A 10,064-nucleotide genomic window follows, 5' to 3' on the forward strand; every position below is an offset into this window, starting at 1 on the left:
CTGAGAGTCAAGATGAAAGTGCTGTGTGCTGGGCAGATAGGGAATCATAGAATGCGCTGAGTTGGAAGGGTCCTTTAAAGGTCATCTTGTCCAAATCCCCCTGCACTCAGCAGGGACTACCCCAACTAGGTCAGGTTGTTCAAAGCCCCATCAAGCCTGGCCTTGAATGTTTCCAGGGATGGCACCTTCACCAACTACCTGGGCAGCCTGGTCCAGTGTTCCACCACACTCATAGTAGTGAGCTTCTTCCTAATACCCATGCCCTGTGTATAAGCAGGTCCTTCGCTCTCCAAGCAGAGGAGCTCCTCAAGCAGCATGTGTGCCTGCACACAGAGATCAAGCCATGCAAGGAAGCTTGTACTGAGCAAAGGCTGAGCAAAGGAGGTGTCAGCAAGGTTGTGCATTCTCCCTAAATCTGAACATTTCCTGTTTTCTGTTTATGATAAATTAGCACTGACTCATGTGTTAGAGATGAAATGAAAAAAAAAAAATCACCAAAAACAATAGCAAAAATCCAAACCAACCAAACAAAAAACCCCCAACCAACAAACCAGCCCCAAGGCTTCTGCTTAAAAATGCAGGTTAATCCTCCGTGGCTTTCAGAAGCATTTCTGTAGCATGCTACTAATTAAGATAAGGTTATCATTTTAAGTTATACTAGGAATGCAATTAGAGCTCTTACTAAGAACTGTAGCAATCAATTTTTATACAAATTATTCAGACCTAGAAAGGTAGAATGCAGTTTTAATAGGACAAGAGAACACACTGGTTTTATTAAATATAGTCTAGATTTAAATTACAGCTGAATGCTGTACTGCCACTCATTCAGCACCAATCCATGTATCCCTTTCTAAAAGTCTTTTCTCAGGCAGGGGTAATTCAAGTTGCCTTTTTTTTTTTTTTTGTCTCTCCTTTTCCATGTACAGTTTTAATTGAATTTTGATCTTCAGGAAGAACACTCTAAATAGATGTACTGTAAAACCAGACATTATCATCGACAAGTATTTAGTGTGCTCACCAGATCATGCAAATTTCACGTGTTCTTGTGGGCATGTGTTTATACCAGGTGCCAGTTGAGGATCCATGTAGCTGTTCAAGTTGTGCCAGGGTAGGTATAGGCTGGATATTAGGAAGAAGTTCTTCACAGAGAGAGTGATTTCCCATTGGAATGGGCTGCCCAGGGAGGTGGTGGAGGCACTGTCCCTGGGGGTCTTCAAGAAAAGACTGGATGAGGCACTTAGTGCCATGGTCTAGTTGATTGGTTAGAGCTGGGTGATAGGTTGGACTGGATGATCTTGGAGGTCTCTTCCAACCTGGTTGATTCTATGATTCTATGCTGGATGCATGTATTTTCTGCAGATACTGTGGGCAGGGGATCAAATTCAGCTGTTCTTTATGTAAGTGAAGAAAATAGAGTGGGCTCTGTTCCTACTGGGGCCCCTGTGTACCAAAAGAGGTAGGACGTTTCTGTGTCTTTGAATTTGGCCAAACCTCAAAATAGGAAATAAAGAAAAAAGGGTTGAGAGTGTTAGTGGAAAAACTATAAACTGTACTTGCTCTCTTTCATGTTTGTTTGTTCATTAAGGTATACTTGTTTCTGAGAAATGTTGTGCAGCCTAGATGTGCAAACTGCAAAGGTATGCAGTCGTGGAAGGGTTTCACAGCCTCATGCAAACAGTGTGGTATTTTTATCTCTGCCTGGTGTCCGGTGGAGAGCCACAAGGATGACTGGGGGAGATGAGCATCTCCCCTGTGAAAAGAGACTGAGAAACCCAGGGCTGTGTAGTCTGGAGAAGAGAAGACTGAGAGGAGATCTTATCTGTGTGTATAAATACTTGAGGCATGGCTGTCAACTGAATGGGCCCAATCTCTTTTTGCTGGCCAGCAGCAATAAGATAAGGAGCAACAGCTGCAAATTGAAACAGAGAAGGTTTCACCTCAACATCAGAAGAAACTTCTTTACGGTGAGGGAGCACTGGAACAGGCTACCCAGAAAGGTTGTGGAGTGTCCTTCTCTGGAGACTTTCAAAACCTGTCTGGATGTGTTCCTGTGTGAACTACTCTGGGTGGTCCTGCTTTTGGCAGAGAAGTTGGACTTGATCTCTGCAGGTCCCCTCCAACCTCTAAAGTTCTGTGATTCTGTGATTTTCATTCAATCCACAGGTCACCTCTCCTCCTAACCCCCTTCTCTGCTGGGGAGAGATCATCAGGTGATAGAGCAACTGCTATAAAATGAACAAACAAAAAAAACCAAAAACAGAGAGGGTATCTAAGATATGTATATGAGGTTGTATTCGGATGCATTCATTGTGCTATTCAAGCAACTGAGTGATGAGACCCTTGAACAGGGTTTAAATGTGTGCTTTTTCTCAGTACAGTGTTGTGCTTTTATTTTTCTGGAAGAAGTTTGTCACTCTTGCAGTTTAGTCCTTGACCTTCTGTCACTTTTGGAGACATGCCATACAATCCTTGTTTACAGTCACAAGCATGGAAAAGCTGACTTCCTTACAGTAATGCTGAAGTCTAAGTTGAAACCACGTACAGGTGAAAAAACATAGTTCCTCCACTTTGAACTTGTAATGTGTTTCATGTCAAATACCCATCTAAAACTGGGCAGCCAACAAAAGGAAACCAATCTTTTGCCCAAGACCAAATATTGACTGCTCTATCAGCAGTTTCACTAAGGAGTTGGTCGAAATGTGTTTCTGTGTGTTTTTCCTTGTGTGGCATATAATTTATGATAGTAAAACAAACATACAATAAGGCACAAACCCCTGATCTGTTGGGTATTTAATTTTTATATAGGTATGGTATTAATTGACTGAGCAGTTCAGGACCTTTCCTGGACCTCTAGCTATTACACATGCAGCTCTAACCTGCATGTAACTACTACTCACACATCCTAGCAGCTTTCTCATAAGGTGGTAAAGCATGTCAGGATTTGTAGACTGGTTTGTGTGAAGAACTCATAGATCACACAGCTCGCTGGTTTTATGGAATTTGCTTCACTTTTCCTGGTGTTCATCAACCTCATACTAACGACTGTAAGGCTCTTTGAGGAAATTGGATTATTTAGATGAGGAATTTGTGTGTTCAGACTAGATTTTCTTCTTGAAGTGCAGGTTTACTATTAAAAAAAACCCCACCCAAACTATTCAAGTTACAGAATTAAAGTCATGATGCAAAATAAATGTAAATCTGATGGAAGGTTTGTGGTGCACTTCAGTGGTCATGTTTTTGGTAATAAAAGTTAGGTGATGTGTTTTGTAGCAGTTACGTGTTCCATCATTTTGGCAAAACAGTGTTTTTATATGTTTTCAGCAAACTAGAAGGGAAGAAGAAGAGTGGAAGGTAGTGGGAGGTGGCCATGCCCATAGCAGGGGCGTTGGAGTTAGATGATCTTTAAGGTCTGTTCCAACTGCAATTGGTGGAGTTAAGTGAAGAGTAGGCTAATGAAGCATTCCTGATTCCTACAAGTCATGTTGAAGTGTTATGTGTTTTAATGCACACTTCCAAATCCTCTGTACAAAATTTCTTTTCTTTCTACATCATTACAATAATTACAGTACTCTACATTAACTTATGTCCTGACCCTTTTTACACTGGCAAATACATCATGTCGGTTGCTTTGAACCATGAGAAGAGCATGGCCCCAGGGCTATCTTAACTGGAGGAAACAGTTTTCAGTAAATCAGAATAATAATGGGAATATTAACCTTAGGAAGCTTCCACAAATACAGAGAAAATTGTCTTTTTTACCTAGTGTTGATTGTAATTTGGTTGCATTTGCATGGATGCATCATGTCCTACCCTATTTAATTCCCCTACTTCTGCTCCAAATGAATGACGGGTACTGAAGTCTCCTTTCTCATACCTTTCTCATGGTTTGTGAGGATCCAACAACATGGCTTAGGATGTGTAGACTTAGTCCTTTAAAGTGCATAGTCATTTTCTAGCATACAATGATCAAATATTCAAGCAAAGACTGGATGAGGCACTTAGTGCCATGGTCTAGTTGACTGGATAGGGCTGGGGGATAGGTTGGACTGGATGATCTTGGAGGTCTCTTCCAACCTGGTTGATGCTATGACCTCGAGAAAAAATATTGAATATTGAGAAAAAAACCCACTCATCTATTAAGCATAGCACTGGAAGCAAAATCTCAAATTAAAGAGTGACCCAATACAAATGTGTGTGGTCAGTGCTGTCCTCTATGGAACAGATGAAAATCTGGGAGGCTAATTGCAATAAACTGTCCATCATGCCTCCATATAACATAGAATTATTGTGGGATTTTTTTCAGAGTAGTGTTGAATAATCATTGAATTCAAATAAATTGGTCTGATTGCAGATGACTGCAAGGGAAAAGTCTAGAACCTTGCTTCACCAGTTTCTCGTGATGCAAGTCTCTGTGCTGAAAATGTAGAAGCAGCATTTCTCCATTTATCTGACATACATTCACTAAGATGATCTGGAAGGGTTCTGGCATATTCAGCTGAAAATCACCAGAAGGTGGAATTGTGGCCATTTTTTAACTGCATAGACAACCAAAGTATTGCTTTTGTATGAGGCAGTATTTCAGTCCTCATTTCAGGTGTAGCAACATCAGAAGATGGCTTTGAAGAAGGCCATCAAGTACCAAAGGTTTTTAGCTATTGTCACACAAAACCTCTTAGAGGGTATTTTACCCTAGAGAAGGGCTCTGTAGAGTGAAGAGAAACTGTTTCTGGGACTTGACCTGAGTGTCTCTAAACCATGGCAGTGTGTGTCTAGACATACCCTGCGGTCACTAAACATCTCCTGGTATTCTGTACGAAGTGTAGGGAACTTCATGTCTTGGCCAGTAACCAGCATGGCTCTGTATGTAGACCCACATGCAGTTCTGCAGCTTTTGCTCACTGGCATATGCTTGTTTTGGTTTGAGTCCATGCTTGAAGTTAGTTTATTTTGAAGTGAAGTTCAGTGAAATATCAAGTTTTGCCTGGTGTTTGGACTGAAACCTCAGCCCTAATGATAATGCTTTCTCTATCTCCAGCAGCTCTGCATTTTATTGATGTGAACAAGTGTAGTTGTGATGTTCTGCTTCAGCTTCTCCAACTGGCTGCTGTTTTTCAGTTCTTGCTTCCTGAGTGGCACTGTTCAGTGCTACCCTGGGGTGGCAGTTTTTAGCTGTAAGAAGCAAAAGTTATGTTTGTTAAACCATTGGGTCCGATACTTGTTTGGTTTAAGTTGTGTCACTTCTGTCCAGTCTCTGCAGTGCCCATGACTCCTTTTTCTTGGCCTTTTGGCTAAGATCAAGTGTAGTGTGTGTAGTATCACTTCTGTGACTTCAGGAACTTTGGCCCCAAAGATACTTTTCCCAAAAGGAAAAGCTGGTGCCCTGAAGGTCTTCTCTGTAACAGTGCAACAATCTCAGAGCTGGGATCTAAAGAGGCGCTGGAGCACTTCTCCTGTGGGGACAGACTGAGAGAGTTTGGATTATTCAGTCCGGAGAAGAGAAGGCTCTGAGGAGACCTTATTGTGGCCTTCCAGTATCTGAAAAGGGCCTACAGGATAGCTGGTGAGGGACTTTTTAGGATATTGGGTAGCGATAGAACTAGGGGGAGTGGAGTAAAACTAGAAGTGGGTAGATTCAGACTGGATTTTAGGAAGAGGTTCTTGACCATGAGGATGGTGACACACTGGAACAGGTTGCTCAGGGAGGTGGTAGAAGCCCCATCCCTGGATGTTTTTAAGGCCAGGCTTAGACGAGGCTCTAAGCAACCTGATCTAGTGTGAGGTGCCCCTGCCAATGGCAGGGGGGCTGGAACTGGATGATCTTTGAGGTCCCTTGCAACCCTGATAATTCTGAGATTAATATTTAATAATGCTTAATTAATAATTTTAAATAATGCTTAATTAATAGTAGATTCCCAGGCATCCATGCTGTAGTGGAGCACCATACCAAGCAGAATTTAGCTATATGAAAAGGTATGCTGATTGGGTTTGAAAAGCATCAAAAAGTCACTCCACAAAACTCAATAACCTTTCAGCTCTCATGAGTTATGCTTATTCTGAGCTCCCTGTATGCTGGTGTAAACCTTCAGTTGATCTAGAGTCTATTCTGCTGCTGAATCTTTTGTTCCAAAGCCCATATGCAAGGTAGCTAGTGTATCCCTAAGGTAGCACCAAGCAAATACAGAGTAGGATTTATGGCTGATTGAGAAGAGATCCTCAAATGCTGGTGTTAAATTGGTGTGGGGAAATATTCTACTAATGATCTGTCAAGGCAGCATTCAAAATAAGCTCAGGTCTTTCTGTGTCTTCCAATGTAAAAGCTTTGATGTGAACACAGGGAGTAATTCCTACCTGTACTCTCAGCTGTTCTATTTGGCCAACTTCCTATTTCTTCATTGATTGTATGGAGGAGGAGAAAATGTGCTCTGGAGTTGGACTGAGAAAGTCATTGTAGACAGGCAATTTTAGAGTCTGCCAATGACTGACTTTGAGTTAGCAGCATCTGACAGGGCAAAGTACCTATGTTAGAGAATAGGAGAGGGAAGAAAGAGATAATTATCAAAGAATCCAACAAGGAGGTTATCTGAAAGGATCTCAGTGTAAGAATTAGTTTTTAAAGCTCTGTGTGCATAGGGCTCTCACGAGGAGCTTTCCTTCAGCTAAGTCTTTTACATTTCTGAAGAAATTATGATTGTTCTTTCTCTTTGTAATTATTATCCCTTCACACCTCTCTCCTATCATTTGCATCTAATGTGACTGTGTGTCTCTGGATCATACTTAAAGGTGCACAGGTTGCATACCTGCATAGGAGTTTTTAAAGAAGCTTGTGGATGTATTTATAGATACATCAGGGCTCTTCAAACAGACCCTTTTCAGGTCTGTTTCAGAATTGTGCTTTGTACTGGGTATTCTGAAATAAGCCAGTGTCATAGAATCATAGAATGGTGGGGGTTGGGAGGGACCTCTGGAGGGCATCCTCCAGGCACTGTGTTGCTTCAGCCCTAATTTTGACTCCTTGGGCTAGTTCAGGTTTCACACACATCTGGTCTTTGGTTTTTCTCCTGTTTCTCATGCATAACACACAGCAGAAGAGTGAATTTTTCATATGGTTCGTAGTTGAACTGCAAGCATCTAGATACCAAAATGAACACTAAATTGTGTCAGTTTGGAGTTGCTACTGGTTTGAGCTGAACTTAAATGAGTATGAAGAGTCTCTCTCTATTCCTTGACCGGTTCACTTTTCTTTGGTTTTACTGTTAGATCTAGGAAAATGTATACGACTCAGTTTTTCTCACTAACTGCGCAGTGAAAGTTGTGTATGTAAGAAACAGAGAAAGAACAATTTATTTCCTGAACATTTATTTTCCCAGGGAGGGAGGTACACCAGTGGAAGAGGTTATCCAGAGAGGTTATGGAATCTATGTCTCTGAGGGTTTTGAAGTTAAAGTTGCAGCTGACCTGATGATAGCCAGAGGATGCACTTCCAGAAGACCTCTCTAACCAATATATTCTTGATTCTAAGTCAGAACAGATAAATGAGCTATTGACATCAAGTGGGAAAGACCAGCAGCTGACAGAGCCAAGAACTTCTGCAGCTCTGTCTTAGAATCTAATGAGATCAGATGAGATGCCTTTCTCAGCCATGCTATTGTAATAGTTGTAGGTTAAGAACAATGAGACTAGCCACCAGGACAGCTCTTTTTATCCTGCAATCCAAAGCCCTGAAGGTGCTTATCTTGCTGCACTGAGTCCCTGCTTCAGTAACTTTTGGTTTTTGGTCTGAGCAAAAGTAATCTGTAGCCTTTATTCTCCATATTAGCTGACACCACCTGAAAATAGTGTTAAGTCCATTACCTGCAGCCTGAGTTTGGGTGTACCAATATTGCTTTCCAGTAAGGACTTGCCAGTGACGGCATTATGAAGTCCACAAGTGACAATGCACTCAGATGTCTGCGGTAATATTGCGATTTCAGTGCGCGCAGTCCTGTGGCTCTACTGCGTGCTGAGAGTGAATGCCACAACTGGATTTTACGTGAAATTTAGGCAACTCCTAGGTGCAGCCCATTGCAAAACCCCCTTCTGATAGGAGCCAATGAGATCAAGCTACAACTGCCATGTGCAAATTTTTGCAACGTGCTATTGCGTGAACAGTTGGGAAGGTTGAAATCGGCACGGAAAGGGACTTGGGTTTTGCTCTGACTACGCTTGCTTGTGTGAGTGCTGGGCATCTCTCTTCTGGGGAATTCTATGCTCGATCTCCATCGTATAACTTCAGAGCTTGCAATGGAATGCTGTGCAAAACAGCTGTGCAGATTCGCAGCAGCTATCTTCTTACGTTTCCCTGACACCATGTATGGTTTCAGTGTAAAGAGCCAGGGAACTCAGCATTGCAAGGTGGTGCCCGGCTTCTGCAAACAAAGGGGATGGAGGACTCAGTGCCACCTGCTCTGTCACTTGAACAAATGTTAGGAGTAAAACAAGCTGCGAACTGCTGTTTCTCGGATAATAACTTTATGCAGCAGCAAAGCCATCGATCAGCAAGGTCAGATTTTTGCTTTTGTTTCTCGAGCGAACCAATCCCTCGGTTCCATGCTCCTATAGGCAAGATGGTAAAACAGCCAAGGATGTTAACTGCTTGGTGCCCTGACAGTGAACAGTGTTGCAGAGCTACACGCTATTGTTCGGGGACTGCCAGGGGTGTCCAGATGTTTCCGTGTTAAATGGCATGGCACACACCATCTCTGCAGGAATTGGCAGACAAGAGTGTTTGCTTCTTGACTTGGATTGGAAGCTTTCGAGTCAGCCATGTCAGGAAAACATTGCCACCGTCTGCAGCCAGAGAGCCCTGTTGTGTCCATATGTAAGGAAAAAACCCTCTGCTCGCTTTTTTCTTGATTATTTTGTGGGACAATGCATTTACTAGAATTGCAGAATTGCCAGTCAGGAAAAGGGTGAATGATCCTCTGTTTCGTGCTGGAGTCACTCATGAGTGTGAGGCTGAGTGGGAAGAGGAGCGGTTTTGGCAAGCAGTATTTTAGTCTCAAGTAAATTATTCAGAACACAGGTTTGGATACAGATTGCAGGGAACAATAATGGAGTTGGTTTTCTGAGCCTGTTCATGTTACGAAGACATGGAGTATGCTTTTCAGGAATTCACTTAAGTGGAATCAGCTTTGAATAACGTAGCCTGGAAGTAATATTGCTGCCATCCAGCTAGTGTTTGTGGAACAGCATTCTCCTGCCTCCTGAAGCATTGGTGTTGAAGATGGATAGATAGGGAGGTATTTATTTTGGTAGGTTGTTTGTTTTGGATTTTTTTTTCTTCATCCTTCTAAAGGAAATTTTTTCTAGCCACTAGAGAGGAGTATGTTTCGGATGAGATTTTTTTTCTCCCCGGAGTGAAATAGTGGACTGCATCAGCATCCGATCTGGGTGCGTCATGTGGTTTCTCATGTGATGCTGGTCTCACTGCGCTTTGGAGAGTGAGCCTTTGTGACTCCACACTCTTGGACAGTAGCATCCAGCAACACAGGAGACTTTGAGGAAGGGGAGGAAAAGAGACACCCCTCCTCCCCCAGAAAACCCCAGAAAAATAAAGTTACGATCATTGATTAGTTATTGTTTCTTCTTAACTGCTTTGGCTTTAAATTTTACTTCTGGCTCTTGCCTTTTCTCCGTTCCTGCAGGCGTAAAGCTGCACCGTTCGGAAGAAGCGAGATTGTCTTTCCTTACAGCTACAATGCTGCACCGCTCTCGACACAGCCTGGTTTTCCCCCATTTACCTGGGCAGCTGCTGTTGATTCTGCTGCGGCTGCTGCTTGGGGCTGCTGCAGCTTCGCTGCCTGTGCTTCACCCTGGCTTGGCTGACTCGAATCACTCGTCTGCACTTTGCTAAGGAAGAAGAGCGAAGGAACTGCATTTTTTCTGTTGGTTCTGGAAGCAAAGGGTTGCGATATGTGACGATTTTGGGGTTTTCTTTGGGAGGAGGGGGAAGGAGGAAAAAGGGATGTTAATCTAGGATGGGGTGAGTCAAAGCTTAAAGAAATATTATGTAAAGTAATCCAGTG

Source organism: Pogoniulus pusillus, chromosome 21 (genome assembly GCF_015220805.1).
Source record: "Pogoniulus pusillus isolate bPogPus1 chromosome 21, bPogPus1.pri, whole genome shotgun sequence".
Lineage (NCBI taxonomy): Eukaryota > Metazoa > Chordata > Aves > Piciformes > Lybiidae > Pogoniulus > Pogoniulus pusillus.